The 17,858-nt window shown below is 39.8% G+C and overlaps 1 protein-coding gene across 1 annotated transcript in view; it reads right to left on the bottom strand.

Moving 5' to 3' along the window:
• TENM2 (teneurin transmembrane protein 2) overlaps nucleotides 1-17,481 on the bottom strand; it is a 795,537-nt gene extending 778,056 nt beyond the window's left edge. The window contains exon 1 of the mRNA XM_083481507.1: nucleotides 17,099-17,481. The gene's annotated coding sequence lies outside the window, so the exon portion shown is untranslated. The remainder of the gene's footprint in view (nucleotides 1-17,098) is intronic.
• Nucleotides 17,482-17,858: the final 377 nt, after the last annotated feature.

Raw genomic sequence — 17,858 nt, 5'->3', positions numbered from 1 at the left:
ATTTGAACGTGCATTGAAATTCACACTCAAGTGTGGATGATGTCTGTTTGCACTGCATAAAGGTTAAGGTAAAGGACCCCTGACAGTTAAGTCCAGTCACGAAAAACTCTGGGGTTGAGGCACTCATCTCGCTTTACTGACCAAGGGAGCCGACGTTTGTTCGCAGACAGTTTTTCCGGGTCATGTGGCCAGCATGACTAAGCCGCTTCTGGCGAAACCAGAGCAGTGCATGGAAATGCCGTTTACCTTCCCGCTGGAGCAGTACCTATTTATCTACTTGCACTTTGATGTGCTTTTGAACTGCTAGGTTGGCAGGAGATGGGACAGAGCAATGGGAGCTCACCCTATCACGGGGATTCAAACTGCCAACCTTATGATCGGCAAGCCCAAGGCTCAGTGGTTTACACCACAGCGCCACCTATGCACTGCATAGGGTTCCCATATTTCAAGAAGTACAAATCTGGACCACGGTTGCTCCAAAGTTGTTGGGCGATTGGCAGTGGTAAATAATGGGGTGGTGAGCAGGCTTCTAAAATCGCTGTCTAGGATGCAATAAGGAAGTGACCGTTGCATAGCACTTCAGCTTCCGCCAGGGAACAGATGAAATCCTGAACATTTACTATTAAATTGAAAATTCATCCCGGCCACCAATTTAGCCCTCCCCCCCCCGACGTTACTGGAATTTTTCGGTTTATATGGTGACCCTAGCACTGTACTGCTTTCAGTGGCTAAATGCTAGAAAGCACTTTCTTACAGTCAACACATAAATACCACAGTATCTTCATGGCAAGAGCTGAACAGGGACATATATGGTGATTTGGAAGGAGAGAATCCTTGCAAAGCCTGGCAGACCAAGCACTATTAGATCCGTGAAATGCAGGGACATCCACACAGAAAGACCATCTCAGCCATAGAAAACTGAATGCTAGAGTCACACAGAGATTCTGGCTTTTGGACCAACAGGCTGGGCAGACACATGACATCACACAAAGCTGTATCCTGTGACAGTACAATACAAATTCTAATAATCACAGAGGTTTCTCATGCCAAATCATAATGAAATTTTGGAGGTGATAGTTTCTGAGATAGAAAGCAGAAAACCCAATCTGTGAACCATACAGGATAGACATTGCCATCAAACGTAAGCACAATGTGGCTAATGTGTTCTTAGACCAGATTTCAAATTTGTAACAAACTGCTGTTCTGCCACTCCAAATAACTTAAGATTTCTGCTACATTCCAAAGGTGAGAAAAATTTCCAGGTCATAAAGAAAAACATTTGCCCATTAGTAAGCCTCTTCTTATCTGTTCACTTTACCAGTGAGTAAGCTTCACTGCTTTCAGTGGGACTTCTTCCTGATTAGACATATATATTATTTTATCAGAAGGAGCATTAACAATTTAAAAAGCAAGTCTTTAAACTTGCCCATTCATGACTGCCAAGTGACACCATAGTAAAAGGTATTTCATGCTAATCTAAAAATCATAACTCATAATAATTAGGGAAGGCAATTCTAAGCTACTATGACTGTTTAGTCAACATGTGTTTAATGTGTGTTCCTATTTCACCCACCACACAGAGAGATATCAGGTTTACCTCAAAACACAAAACAATTGTTGGAGTTTTCATCTCACATTAGCTAAAAAGGGCTTTATGATTAAATAAGATCAGCCCTGTCATTTATAACAACCACAACAAGGTAATTAGGCAGTAAAGAAAACCATGAGAGAGAGAGAGGAATAAACATTTTTCAAAATTCTGGTTCAGAAAGTGGTTTCTGACCAGTCTTCATTGGAATGCCATTCTTAGCATTTCACATAAACTTGTTCATTATTGACAGAAGCTGTCAGTGACAGTCACTAAAAATCCACTGAAGTTATAAATCAATAATTTAAACTATTTAGTGACAATGTAACAAAATTTGTATTACCCTACAAACAGCAACATAACCAGGTTTGATGTGAAAAAGTCTTTTCAGGCACAGTCTGCAATGGGGGGGGGGGATTCACAGACTAAAGACATAAGTTAATTTAGTGCCAATAAAGTCAAATGGACTAAGTGAACCTATATTTTATATCACACACACACACACACACACACACACACACACTGATTCCAGACATGTGGCTCCTACTGCTACCTAATTATTGCTCTTCTATTGCAAGTGACTTTCCACACTGTTGGGAATATTTAGTTTTTTGCTACCGGTTGCATCCAGTTGTGTCCCTCTACTCACAGAAGGCACTTTGATCCAGTAGATCAAAGGGTCATAAAATGGCAGCCACTGCTAAGAGTGATGAGATATATAGGTTTACTTTCCAGTAAGTCATTGACAATGTCAAAACCTTGCCCTTTAAAAAAGATGGAAGAGACAGCTCCATCTACAGATTCTGTTCTACTGAAAAACACTGAACTAATAATTGTATGATGATGTCATGTGGATGTGCTAGAAAGAGTGAGTGAATGAAGCATGGCAATTCCAAACTAAACACCTAGTGAAAAAACATGCATGCATACACAGAGATCTGGATTTACACCCCAACTATAATTTTCTCTCTTTAACTGATATTAAAATCTAGTTTATTTCATGCAAGTTTAAAATCAATTAACTTTTAATTAAATTAAATAGAAACAGTTCTGGTGCGTTTGATGGAAACCCCAGTATCCTGACATTAATCGAGTCAGAGCTTTGTAGGTCATATCCAATGATGAGCACCAACTTACACAAAGATGTCTTTGTACAATGCAACATCCCCTTCTTGTCCCTTCCCTGCTGCCCCCATGCATCCCTCAGAATCTGCCCCAGAGGGCCTCTCATGGAAAAATCTGAATGGAAAGCTGCTGTGGAAAGGATATGCCATCCTATGGGTTTAAGATCAGATTCAGGTCAATCAGGTCAGAGTATCACAGGCCGCGGGATCACATTCATCCAGTGCTTTACCAGCTGCACTGGCTCCCAGTGGAGTATAAGGTCAGGTTTAAGGTGCTGGTTTTGACCTTTAAAGCCCAATGCGGCCTAGGACCCTCATACCTACGTACCTGGTACCTCTTACGAGGACCGCCTCTCCTGGTATGCCACGTGGAGGACCTTAAGGTCCATAAAAAACAACACTTTGGAAGTCCTGAGCCCCAAGGAGGTTAGATTGGCCTCAACCAGGGCCAGGGCCTTTTCAGTTCTGGCCCCGGCCTGGTGGAACGCTCCGTCACAAGAGACTAGGGCCCTGCAGGATTTTACATCTTTCCGCAGGGCCTGCAAGACGGAGCTGTTCCGCTTGGCCTTTGGGCTGGACTCAGTCTAACTCCCCCTCTCATTTTTTTTTTTAATGAACCCTTACATGGGATTTTGTATATAAATTTTCCCTCAGCTCTTTTTGCTGGCCCATGTAGGACCAGCATGGATTTGACGTTTTCTCCCCTTACGGCTTTGATCTATAGGCTACCACTAAAACGAGGCTGCATTTAAGCTGCATTTAAAACTGTATTCTAACTTAAATTTTAATCAACTGTTTTGGGGGGGGGGGTTGTTTTGTTTTTTAAAAATGTTTTTACTGTATTTATATTTGGTGTTAGCTGCCCTGAGCCCGATCTTGGCTGGAGAGGGCGGGGTATAAATAATTTTATTATTGTTATTATTATTATTATTCATATAAAATACTCCTGGTTCCTAATCCTACAATATTTCCTTCCTTCCTTCCCCTGCCTCCACTATTCCCACTTATAGAACAGCCACTGGAAGCCTTGTGGAAATCATTCTGAACACTCTAAAAAGGGATAATAGCTTACATAATAAATTATCAGTGTTCTCCTATCCAGACACTAATCAAGTTTACACATGATTAGTTTTAACAACATTTCAACTAAGGCCAAAGACTGTTGACTTGTAAACAAGCAACTCTTGGCCTTGAAGGTAATATGGAATGCCTAATGGGGAAATTAAAACAGAACAGAGATTCATAAATTTATGTTCAATTTCAGTTTCTTGGAACAAATGAAATACATTTATAATGATCAAAAGCCATTTTTGAGTTATCTACCAAACATCACTGTTATTTCTTTTTATCTCCCACGACTAGCATTTTCCACTACAGAGGAGGTGCTTCTTGAGTAGAAAACTATGATCTCAGATAGCTGCTCACAAAGGATTTCTTAAGTATAGGTGGTGCACTGAACAAAACACAAAATGTGGTAATGGGAGAAGCAGGTGGATCAGAAAATAAGGCTGACATGCCTGACAGTGTGATGGATAGAAGGCAACTCCTGGAAGATGCATGCAAGGGTCAGGGTTTCACAGGGCAAGAACAAGGACAAGAAGATATGAAAGCTGAAGTCAGCCAAATAATTTGAGGAACAGGGAGGAGGAGTACAATAAGAAACTAAACACTGGATAATTGTGTAGCTATTTGGTTGCTTTTGTAACTCAATTTCTTGGGTTAGAAATCTCAGAAACTGTAAATATTCTGCCTTTCTGCAATTTGCACGCATGTACTATTGCACCTACTACAGAATCGTAGTCTGATTTAATTATTCAAAGCAAAAAAAGTTGTTAAAGATTGTTCAGTAGTCAGAAGGGAACTGAACATATTTTCCCAATTTAATTAGACATCGGACCACGGCCTTCTGATGACTGTACACCTGTCCTTCCTCCTCCAAGTGTAAATTCCATTACCGCATGATTCTCACTTCTGTTTACCCTCAATTTTCTATGGTAGCTATTTCCTAAGCAGTGTAGCACATTAAGTGAATTATATTTATGCAAAACTCCTTATTTAGATATTTTATTCATTTTATTTTGGTCTAGAGATTTGGATTTGTGTGCTGAAGTTAAAAGACAGTGGTGGTATGTGCAGCCTGTGTTGTGTCCCCCCCTCTCCCCACCTATGGAGCTGAAGGAGAGAGTAACTCCTTGCCATTCAGTTTTAAATTATTAAATTATCAATGGATTTTTCAGCATCCCTTGTCTTCCCCCGATCAAGCGTAATTTATTTTGAAGTACAGTGGTACCTCAGGTTACATACGCTTCAGGTTACATACACTTCAGATTACAGACTCTGCTAACCCAGAAATAGTACCTCAGGTTAAGAACTTTGCTTCAGGATGAGAACAGAAATCGTGCTCCGGCGAGACGCCCCATTGGCTAAAGTGGTGCTTCAGGTTAAGAACAGTTTCAGGTTAAGAACGGACCTCCGGAACGAATTAAGGACTTAACCCAAGGTACCACTGTAGTTGCAGTGTGTATTTTGATACAGATAAGACATGTTAATCAGAGAAACAAGAACACTTTTAATATTATATTAAAAGTGGCTTGCAGATTTCACAAAAAGCTCATTATTTATAAAGAAATAAGGGGTTTCAGTATTATTCATAAAAAAATAAGGGCTTTGGCCATGAATAAGCAAAAATCTACCTAGGACTTTATCAAACTTTGTTGCTAATCAAAAGTCTTTCAGGATTTTAGTCTATTAGGCTCTCTCAATCTCTTTTTAAGAAAGAAAATGATAAAGGGAGAAAAGTGGTCAGGCTGAGATTTTATTGTCAAAGATGTTTCCCTTTTGATCTTACATCAGGGTAGCAGGGCTTAGAAGGAAGAATAGTGTATAATAATTTGAATGTAGAATGATCAATCTGCCTGTGCATGCTATGTGGTTAAAATTCAGTGCAGCAACTTTAGCCTGCTTAAAAGTAGCCTGACTGCATTATGATTAACTGTATGGGGAAAAGTTACCTTTATTATTAAACTTATTTATGTAAAATAAGAAATAGGATTCCTTTTCTTTTTATTGCAAGGACTTCAGCTTGGGAGGAGACAATCAGCCCTCCTGCAGATACCTTTTTATTTAGCCTCCACCTGCTTGAGCACCTTGCCTAGGATAAAGTCCAAAAATGTTGTAAAAATAGCATGAAAATATGCTGCAGGTGTCTCTTTTATTGATGGTTTTTAAATTTTGATATTTTTTAAAAATGTATGCTATACCATCCTTTACACAGGATGACAATTATCAAAAAGTAATATGCAAGGGTGCTGAGCAGCCAGTAAGTACTGGCACCAACTGTTTCCTATGTGCCATCAAATATGTTGTAGAGCTGCTTGATCATAAATATACATTCTGAGGAGCCCTAATCATGCAACCATGACCTGCAAAATCATGCAGTTTCACTTGAGCGGAGGATAAAAATAATCAAAGCTACAAGGAGAATCATATGCAAAGTCATTCTGGGGGTAGACGAAGAGTTGGGTGAGTTCTTCTGGACTAGTGGCGCTTACAACAAAGCATGTTTAGCAAGAATTAATATAAGCCCAGAAATAAATAAATAAATAAATATATGATGGTGCATTTTGCAACAGGGATATTGCAGTAGTTCTTTAGTTACCCTCAATATACAGCATATGCAGGTGCTTGTGAAAACGAAGCTTTTCTTGTTCAAAAATGTGCTTTTAGCAACCGGAAAAAGAATGAGTTGCTAGTTTCTCCCTTAGTGATAAGAAAACAACTTCAGTCTACAACTCATCACAGTTGCTCTCACTGCTAACTGTTGACTAAAGTGGTGTTGTTGCTCCAGGGAATAGTTATAGTCTTAAATACATAAAATAAGGTTAAGAGAAAACATAGGAAAGATGAAATTAGTTTTCTTTCTAGCAGATACCTAAAGCTGAGTTGCACGCTTTACTTGTGCTGAAAGGACTTTCTTTATGCCATTAGTTTGCATATCTGAGTTCTTTCACATGTGCACTGCATTGTAGGCTGCTTATTTAAGAGTACCACTGAACTCAAGTGGATCTTCTTGAGTAAGCATAGCTATGACTCCACCAGGTGGAATTCAACATTGTGCCAATATGATAGTCCTGTTAGCACAAGCATTTCTGCCTGCCAGACAAAATGATATTCCCTCTTCCCAGTTCCCATGATTTCTGAGGGTTCTCCTTACACCCCCCCCAAACAGATCTGGGGAAGGGTGTGGGGTGTGAGAAGAGGAAGGGAGTCCCATTGCACTAGTGGGACTCATTGTGCTGGCTTTCTCTAGGAAACAACTTACGTAGTTGATTCCAGCTTGATGTAGTCTTGTGTTACAATGGCTTAATTTTTAAGAAAGGTACTGTAAATACTCAGTTTACAAGGAACTGAAGATGTCTACAGTTTCTCAAGCATTATGCAATCAGCCCTTACACGGTGCTGGGTCACATACACGCTTACCAGAAGTCTCAGTATGTTCGACAGGGCTTATACTCAAGTTACTGTGTTCTTTATTGGGTTAAAGGAGTTGAAGTCCAGCAACATCTGGAGGTCCACAACTTCCTTTTTCTTCCTCTAGTCTAGATCATGTCTGTGGAACCTTTGGCCCTCCAGATGGTGACAAATGATAACTCTCATCTACCAGAAGTCTGAAGTGAAATAATCCAGACTAATTTCTACTAATTTGCATGTCTGTTTGCAGAGAAAACCTTAGTGCAGGCACAGCTGTTCAAGCTCTGTCCTGCCTTGTCCATGTAGAATGATTGATAATGGCCACATTCAATATAGCATTCCTCTATTTTTCCTTTGGCAGCCTGGCCCAGCATGTGATAACATCTAAACTAGTGCTCGAATAACTTCTGAACAGGTATTTTTGAGACGGTCAAAAAAATTTATTAGGTGGTTGTGTAGATTAATTCATGTCATTAGTTAGTGCCCTATTGTTACAAAGTGGAAGCACAGGTAAGACTAGCTTTGTTCTTTGTCTGAGTTAAGAATATAATAAAAAAAGTATGCTGGATAAATTCAGCATCCTGTTTTCACAGTGGCCAGATGCATTTCACAGATGCTTATGGGAAATCCACAAGCAGGACCTGAATGCAACAGTGCTCTCCTCTCTTGTAATTCCTCATTGTTTGGTATGTCGTTTGTATGCCAATCCCTTTCTTGCTTACTAGTAACCCTTTACTTTTGGGAAGCGGTAGCAGCTCATAATATTCACTTTGCAAAACCAGGAACTAGTCTGTTTTTAAAGAGAAAAATGTAAGGAATATATACAGTTCAGTCAGTATGGAATTAGTATTCCAGGTCATGCTATTCTGTTTCCCACAAGATGCCTTAAGGCTACAGGAACATACAAGATTTTCTCTCTCTCTCTCACCCACCACCTATTTGACAGATCAGTGTAGACATTACACAAACTACATGTTTTTTGAAACATGGTCTGATTGTTCAAGCTTTGTTCAAGGAGTTCCCAGACTATTTTTTTAAAAAATGAAAAATTGGCCAACATCAGTTTTAAACGGAACGGATGAAGAAGTCTATGTTCAAAAGCTTTATCCATTTAAAATCTGGGTCCATTTTATGGCTAGTGTTTAATCTATTATATTCTAAGGTAAAAAAAGAAAAGAAAAAAGAAACCTACAATATCCTAGTAATTCAAGTGCAATAGTAGAATTCCAAGAACTATAGTGCAGACAAGATAAATACATACTGAATGTAATTTATACCCCCCATGTATCCTTTTGAATGCATGCAAGATATTTTCTTTCCCTCCTCCCTCACCCTCACACCCTCATTCTCTCTCTCACGCACACACAGTGTGTCTCTGTCTCTTGCCTCTTTCTCTCTCACACAAATCTTGTTGATAAAACTTCTTGTGACTTTTAAGCACTTAGGCCAGTCTAATTAGACTGAAATTTGCGCCCTACATTTCTTCTGTAACATAACTCAAGGATAGGGTTGCCATATTTCGAAAAGTGAACATCCGGACACAAACGTTTTTGAGCTTTTCTTAGTTTTACCCAAAGTTGTTGAGCTTTTTATACAAAATCTCAAAAAATAAAATAAAATTGAAGTTTTTCAGCTCTGACGCTGCTTCAGACTGCAGTATTCTGGCTATGTCCGGGAAATTCCGGATGTATAGCAACCCTACTCAAGGAGGAGTGCATGTGGTTCCCCGTTGATCAGCACTGAGCCAGGCACTAACCAGACTCAGATTTCCTTAGTTTCAGCAAAGTAATGGCTTCCTGTGTCTTTAGACGAAACCTAGGACCATATTTTTTTTAATGCTATAATGTAATAATACACACACTAAATAAAAAAAGTTTCTTTCATTGTTAAAAAGCAAATACATTATTTACTCTGGAACAAATGATCTTCATATATCTTAATTTAGTTGCCCTAAATAATGTATGTTTTATGAAATTGAGACTAAAAGAAAGGGCAAATAAACTTAATATTAATTATTGAAATCTCTAACTCTGTCAGAGGGGACAATTTCAACCTAATTTTCAATTCAGATTTCTAGACTCTCTTTTGACACTACATATAAAAAAGAGAGTCTTCTTTTCTCCCCTATAATTAGATAAGTGCTGCATCATTCTGCTACAATAGTAGCAACATTACACTTAAGAGTTGGGCATATTTCAAATTTGCAAACGATTCCTGGGAAAGTTTGCAACATATGCACACCCAGTATATACAAGATTATTTTAACATGATAGAACAATATTAGTTCAGATCAAAATGTGGGCCATCTACTAGTATGTATTTCTTAAAAGAAAAGCGAGCTATAATTTACATGTTTGCATCAGGGCCAGTCTGCTCATGAGGCGGGATAGCAGCCACCTTGGGCAGCAGAAGCCCAAAGGCAGTGTCCCTGTGGACACCCAGCTCACCCCGCCACTGGAGAAGAAGCTATGTTGGCAGCAGTGCCAGCTTCCAGTGAGATTCCACTGAGAGCTGCCATTGTTGCAGGCACCACCACACAAACCAGGCAGGGGAGGAGATGGCCTTGCCTGGCAGATTGTTCCTATTTCACCTCAGGTGGTGAAACAGGATGCACCACTGCTGAAATGTAGCATATTTCACAATGTCTTTTATAAATCTAAACAAACATCCTTCGCCACATGGGCATCATACCTGCTAATGGAGGGATCCTATAGAGTTTGACGAAGTCATATTTTCATTTCCACCTTTAGTGTGAACACAGGCAGCTGTATCCTGAATGAGCAGATTCAACGTTCATCCACTTGGTGCTCTCCAGATGTTTGGGGTTACAACTCCCATCGGATCTAGCTGGTGTGATGACACTATGCTCCAAATTCACTAATAACCACTCTCAGATAGCACTGGGGGGAAAGCACCCTACAGCACAACTGTCAGGAGGCTGAACTATAGCCACTCAACACTACTATCTGAAACCAACCCTGCAGGTAGGAGCAGAATTATGATTAACAGAGGTGATCCAGGAGGATACCATTGTCAATGGTATCAAAAACTGCTGACAGATCAAGGAGAAGCAACACGTTTGCACTCTTCCGTACCTCCATACCCAATAAAGATAGTTTATCAGGGCAACAAATACTAATTCAGTCCCCCAAGCTGGCCTGTAGTCAGACTGCAATAAGTCCAGATAATTTGTTTTTTTCAGAAGTGTCTGGAGCTGAGCTGCCTAGAGTTCAACAGGGGAAAAGGTGTCAAAGATCTCTGGGTCCAGGGTAGGGCTTTTCAGGAGCAACAAACATGTTATTGCCTCTTTAAGAGAAAGCAGGCACCAACTTCAAGCAAAAGCGTGTTAACTACAATCTAATCAAGTTCCCCTATTGAGTTTGAGTAGGCTAGGATGGGCATATGTTACTAAAATACCTTTTTCAGAAACTGATGCCACCAGACAACACAGTACATGAAAAATCTTTACTGAATCTGTCATAATAACGGTGTCCAAGTAGTCATGGAGATGAATGACCTTATCTCAAAGTGCCTTATAAGCTTGTCACAGCAGATATCTGAGTATGGTTGCACTTAAGACATGGGCCAGAGAGATTTCACCTTTCTTTCCTCCCCCCTGCTTCAGATGGTCCACCAACATTGTGGAGAAGAATTTGGGGGCAAACAGAGGTCTGCGGGGGAGGGGAATGAAGGCAAAGTCCTCTCTGCTCACACATGAATAGCATTGGCCATGCCCCAATATAACTTGCAAACAAGGTAAACAGCTAATAGTCAACTCACATTTTAATAACACAAAGTGCTGTTGCTTTCCTATTTACAGTATAATGTACTGACCTCTCAATGATGGCAACAGTTGCTAGATGGTTTCTCCCCCCCCCCCAGCATAATCCAGTTGATCACATACAACATTTACAATACCTTTCATATATGTTTATAATTATTATTAAAAACAAAATATAACTGAATGCATTTTGAAAACATCATGGCTTCTAACTTGGCATCCTCCTCACCCGTTCAAATGTTGCTTGCAACTCACTGTCACTGCATGCAGACCTTTTAAAAAAGGATTTTATACCATATAAATGACTGATGCCTTTCTGCCAGAATTATTAATTCTGCATCAGATGACAGGCTGACGAGAGAAATACAGCCAGCCACCAGCAGCTGGTATAATCTGTATACGTATCTAAATGCCCCTTTCCTTATTAAGTATTCTAGAATATATTAGTGTATCTCCTGCAACAGAACTTTTAGTATGCCTTTAATGTTACACTTATGAAATGTGGGTTGTATTTCACCTTCACTCTTGGATACTGGCTATATAGTTTTGCTAGAATAAACCAACATTTCACTTTAGAACCAACTCCAGTTATGTGTTACATATGAATTCTGGGAAATGTGGTTTGTTTTAGCCAAAATTAATTTAAACAAACCAGAATCAAACTCTGATTTGATATTCTCACTTGTTAACTTCATTTGGTTTGAACAAACCATAGTTTGCTGGGTCCATATGTAGCACAGAACTGTTGTTTGTTCTATAGTTGAAGACTTCAACCTCCCTTTGCATATATAAAAAAAAATAGTGGGCGAGTGTGAGAGTAAATGTTTTATCAATCAATTGATCAGGCCATAGTCAGACTGTTCAGTATGCCATTTAGCTCATTTCAGGCAATAAACTAACCATAGTTTAACTAATTGCAAATGAGTTGTGGCGAGCCTTGAGCTTGTATACTTCCCCTCTAACTGTAAAAAGAGAGTGAAACATTCCGCTTTCATTTTAGAACAAACAACAGTTGCAACTTTGGTATGCAGATCTATGGTTTCTTCTAACCCAAGGAAATGTTGTAAGCCACCCAGAGTGGCTGCCGAGAAACCCAGTCAAATGCTATAAATATCACCATCATCATCATTAAATGATCAAAGCAGGAGCTGCTTTGATCCTGGTATGTTAAATCAGCTTTGGTTAAAACAGATCCCATTGAAGAACTATGGTTTGTTTCTAGGTGAAAGTAGAAGCTCTCACTCTCTTCCTACTGCACACAAACACAGAAAGGAGGACAGCAGTGTGGAAGTATGGGGTTCACCATGATTCATTTGCAGTCATCTAAAGTTCAGATTCTAAACTATTGATTTTATCTGAAGTAGGTTATATATTTCTCCTATTTACTACTTAACTAAAGGTCTGCAGATATAAATTCTGTTGCATTCTTAACTCTGGAGATAAAAGCAAGTGTGTTGTCTTCCATTCCCAAATGTAGCTGAGAACTCTCTTCATAAGACAATGTTTGCTATATGTAATAATCACCAATGTTGCAGCTACACTTTCATTTTAAAGAATGCTGTTTTGAAACCCCATGTAAAGAAGAACTGCAAGAGTAAACGCACAATGTACCACAAGACTAGAGACCACTGGTGCACAAAGACAGTCTTTTATATGACTGAAACAGCTTGATACATGCACAAAGTCATTTAGTACCTTACCTCCTACATATACTGTTTTCAGATCTACTATATGTGAATTGTTCTGCACAGTTAGAAATCAAAACAAATGATGCATTGATGTTAATTGCCGTGGAAACATAACAATGTGAACAAAAGATCCCCCCAAAACTTGATTCCTCCTGTGCATTGTGTCCTAAGTAAGAATGGTCTATTTTTCTATATATGTATACCAGAACAAGTATTTTACAAGAGGCACTCATAGTTAGACTGAAAAATTGCATTTCATCTCAATTCATGAAATGATCTCATTAGTTTAACAGCAAACACTTGTCATATTCTGTAAATATGCTGTTGGTTAACTTGTAAACTACCCCAAAGCACTTGAATTAAAAAGTTGTCTATTAATTTATAAAATAAATTATGTATTATTTTACTTTTTCTCTTTGCATTACACAAGTGGGGAGGGGGGAAGCTTTTTCCCAAAAAGAATTTGACAGCTATATTTACACAGTAAATTTTAAATTGTAAATGTTCACTACCACAATCCTTACCACAATCCTTACACTTGAATAAATCTTGACTTCTGGGTAAAATTATTGTTAAGAAGGTTTTTTATTATTATTCTATACTTGTGTTACATTATTACATTATCACATTCACCTCTAGCAGTTACTATATATATCCATTACTTTTCAAAGGTCAGTGGGAACTGGCTGGTAATACTGCGTTCTAGTGACTCTCCATTTAATTTGCAAAAAAGGGCTTGAACGAACTGACAGAGGAATCCTGAACAGATTTACTTAGAAGTATATCACCAAGGCTGAGATCCTAAACACACTCACTAACTTGGAACAGAGCACAGTTATATCAATGAGACTGAATTTTAAGAAATGTGCTGAGGATTAGGATATAGGTCATTCTCTCTTAGTTTAGCCTCCATCACTCTAAAAACGGGGGCGGGGGGAGAAACCTTATTACAATGTCAGCTCAGACACCTCCAGTCTTTTCCAAATACAACATGAGTCCTAAGACGACAGACAAATCTGACTGTCAGCCGCCTCAGATCAATACTCCTGGAGCAGTAGTAATTCTCTCTCTGACCCAACAACTGCGGGCACCTTTTGTCTGCCTTCCTATGTAGCTATTTGACTTCTGGAGGAGGGTACAGAGATTTAAAGCATAGGTCATTCTGCAAGGGGGATCATTTGTGACAGTATTCTCATCCAACTATTCTTCCCTTCACAACATATAAAAGATGAAAGTTGTGCTTCTTGCAAATAAAACTAGCATCCATCTCTTACCTTGCAACATTTGTCTTTTTTTCTTTTTTTGGTAGTAACAAGATTCTAATTCCATAAAGTTGAGCAAAACAAATATTTGCAGTTATATTCCATTATATTTTTAGTCTCTTTAGAAGTTCACTCTTTTAAAACAACTAGTCCAGTATATGCATTTAGGAAAATACATCACCCTGATTTAGGACACGAGTGGTTCATTTTGGGAGTCAACCATTTGTTTCACATGCCACTATTGTCCTCTTCTATTTATATAAGTTCATATCACACTCAAGTTACTTTAATGAACTAAAAAGACAATCTTATTAATTTTAGCATAGAAGTTATGACAGAGGGTTTTTATATAAAAAATAGTGATCCAACTATGTAACAGTTCTGAGTCATATGAGCAAAATGAAGTCATGGTGGGTTTTTGTGTTTTAAACTGTGAAGTGTGAACATCGGTATTTCATGCATTGCTTTCTTAACCCAAGAAATAAAATACTGATTTGCATATTCACTTACCATGCCAGTGTCTATAGTTGTTTCTATTTGATTTAGTACCCAACAAATATTGGGTACTAAATCAAATAGAAACAACTATAGTGTTTGTGCAACAATGTCATTTCTGGGACCAAGAAATGCCAAGAAACCAAAAAGTCATCTGACAAATGCCTGAAATGCCTAGATTTTATTCCCTGATCATAACCAGTACACACAGGTGGGGATAGCAAACCTAGAAATGGGTGGATGGGTGGAGTTTGCTGTGCTGTAGACACAGAAGAATCCAACCCAATATATATTTGTAATAACAAACTCTGTAAACCAAACATCTTGATTCAAAATACCAAAACAGTCCAACTAAATGCCAAACAAATACATTCATGTGACCCTAATAAGAACAGTGACCAGGCACACAATCTACAGGGAAGTTCTCTTCTGCAAGTCCAACTGAAAGGAACAGGACTTATGTGAGAGCATGTTAGCACTATTCTGCAACTCCCATTTATTTCAATATGGCATTCACAATAAACACTTCCCAGTAGATTATGCCCCAAATCACTTGACAAAGAACACTGAAAGAATGCATAATTTAAAGTAATGCATATTCATAGGATAAAACATATGGTCACAAACCAGCCCAAACTAAGTATTTTAGTTTAGTTTAGTTTAATGAGAGAGATTTAAGCATGAGATTCTCATTGAAATCAATAGGGAGAAAGTGCTTATTTTTACTGGATTTTGCACACTGTTATATAATAGTTGAGAAGGAAAGCAATATTTAAAACTTGAATTACTTTGAATATCATACTTATATAAGTGAATACTTTTTCTTTTTGGCATTTTGCAAAAGCCTGCTTGAAAGACATCTATGACCCTTGTCAGTGGTAGGAAAACTGACGTTGTTTGATAACATTAGTAATTTTTAAGACATCTTTTGAAAGACTCAAAACTAAAACATGCCAGTCTTATTTGGTTTCGCATCCTTACAGTTAATATGAAATTATCATTAATTAATATGAACAAAGTGTAAAGAGAATAATACATTTTTGCTTTATAAACAGTAGCTGGAAAAAACACACAACTAATATCCCAAGTTAATGTTAAATGATAAAGTTTGTGCAGGTGATTTGTGATGTTAGTCTCTCTCCCCCCCCACACCAAAAAAAGAATTATATGATTTAAATTAATTTAATAATTAACTGTTTACTATCCTGACTATCTCTTCTGAAATTCATGACCTTTAGAAAAGTTTTATATAAGGTCATATTTTAATGTAACACTATAGTGACTCCTGGAGTTTCATTTATGGAAGACCTTCATTTTTAAACTCATGCAGTTGAACATGGCAAAGTATAATTTATATAGTATTATTTCAGCAGAATGTCTCTAAAACCTGAAGCTGTATTTAGACTTATTTTTTACATGCAGCATTGGCATCACGTATGTTTTACAGTGCAACTTGGATGTTTCTATAGCCACTGCTGACTGGCTTGCCTATTTTCCCTTCTATAATGAACTTTGTTAAAAAACAGAACTGATAAATATAGTTAGTCCATATCTTATGCATCGGTTCTAAACATATGTTATGATTGTCCTAAAATTTAAAGCTATGCTTGACAGGAAGACCTTAAAAGGAGATATATTCAAAGGTATCAAAAGCCTGCCACCTTACAGCTCCATTTGCTTTCATCAGGTTTGCTAACCTAAATATCACTACACCAATTGGCATGATGATAATAAATCAAGCTGCTACACAGTGTAAAGTCTACCAGGAGTGATATCAGCAAATGCTATACACTGGACTTAGGTATGAGTAGTATAAAACTAGCAATCTCCCTCTCCCACCACATTTTGGAATGCATATTAAGTGGAATTTAGCAACAGCTCAAGCACTGGACAGTATGTGATGCACTATAGCACGTCCACGTTTATGGTCTTTGCAAGCAACATGAGCAGTGTTTGTCCTTTATTGCCTCCTGGAAATCTGCAGCAGTAATGCATAGCAACATTTATAAAATGAAATAAAATAAAAATGACACATAGAATACAAATGCTTTCTTGCTCTTAGTTCTGACTATTCCAACCAACGTGCCCCTTTGCAAAGCAGTTTCTGGGTCAAACGACACCTCTCTCATCTATCGCATTACCCAAAAACTGGAAGAAAATTGCACTTGAAATGTGTGGTTGGGGGGGTGGGGTGGAAAAAAAAGGAACCTTGAAGACCAAATAAATAAATAAATAACATAACGTTCAATAGAAACCACCCACTAATAATAAACAGCCCACAAACCAACAACATGGAAACTCCATTGAAGCACAACAAATGTCAACAGCCAAAGATGACAATTAATGGGCAGAGAAAGCAGCAGCAGCAGCAGCACTTCTAGAGCAGGGACAAGAGAGCGAGTCCTCCTGGAACTCGGGCAACTAATGACCTCTCTCCAAGTGCTGAATCCAAGGAGACTAACCCCTCGCCAGCGAAAAAGCAGCCGAAGTTGTCGACGGCACTCGCGTGCAATTACGGGAGGCAAAGGGGGGGGGGGAGGGAGGGGAAGACCGAAAGAAAGCGGGGGGGGGCGGTAGGGGGGGAGAGAAAGAGAAAGAGCGAGCGGGCTGCAGTTTGAGGCGCCGATGCAGAGCTAGGAGAACCCCTTAAGCATGCAGACAACTACACGACAGAAGTGAAGAGCGTTTACCAGCGGCGGCGGCGGCAGCAGCAGCAGGTTGAGCAGCCGGAGCTCCTCACACCATCTCCGTGAGGTAACTTCGCCAGCAGAGCCCTGGCGGATTCCTTCACTGAGGGAGGGGAGGCCCCTCCTGAGGGGGTAAAAGGCGCGATATCCCGAGCGGCCAAAGCGTCTCTCCTGTCGCCGGGCTCGTGCCTCCGCCGGCGCCGGGGAGAGCCGAGGGAGGAAGGCTGCCTGCCTTGCCTGCCTGCCTGCCTTGCCTGCCTGCGAGCTTAGCCACCCAAGCAGCTCAGTGGCAGCTGCTCTCTGAATCCAGCCTAGCGGCGGGCGGCACAACCACCAGGTTGCACGAGCTCCTGAATGGGGGGCGCGAGCCAATCCCCGGGCTCAGTGGCGCGCGCGCAGGGGTACCGTGCACAGGCGCGCCCGGCCGCCGGCTGCCTGCAAACAGCGAGAGCAGCAGCAGCAGCAGCAGCAGCAGCAGCAGCTTTAAAGCCAGAGCGGCAGCCGCGGCGGTGGCGGCGACGGCGAACAGCGGCCGCTGGGTTGGTTTATTTATTTTTTTGCTCTGTGCAGGGCTGGGGAGGTTATGCAGGGTGCGAGACGCGAAGGCGGCATTTGTTTTCCCTCGCGGCTGCTCAGGCAATTAAAGGGGAATCTCAGATATATATATTTCCCCCCTTTCTCGCGCGCGCGCGCCAGGCGCTTTCCCGCTGCTGGGAAGGTCCCGCATAGGCGAGGGTTGGCGAGGCGGGGAGGCTTTTGCCAG

This window comes from Podarcis liolepis (genome assembly GCF_965112155.1).
Source record: "Podarcis liolepis genome assembly, chromosome: 2".
NCBI classification, from domain to species: Eukaryota; Metazoa; Chordata; class Lepidosauria; order Squamata; family Lacertidae; genus Podarcis; species Podarcis liolepis.
Note: the sequence above shows the minus strand (reverse complement) of the source record. Positions and strands in the feature narration are given on the sequence as shown.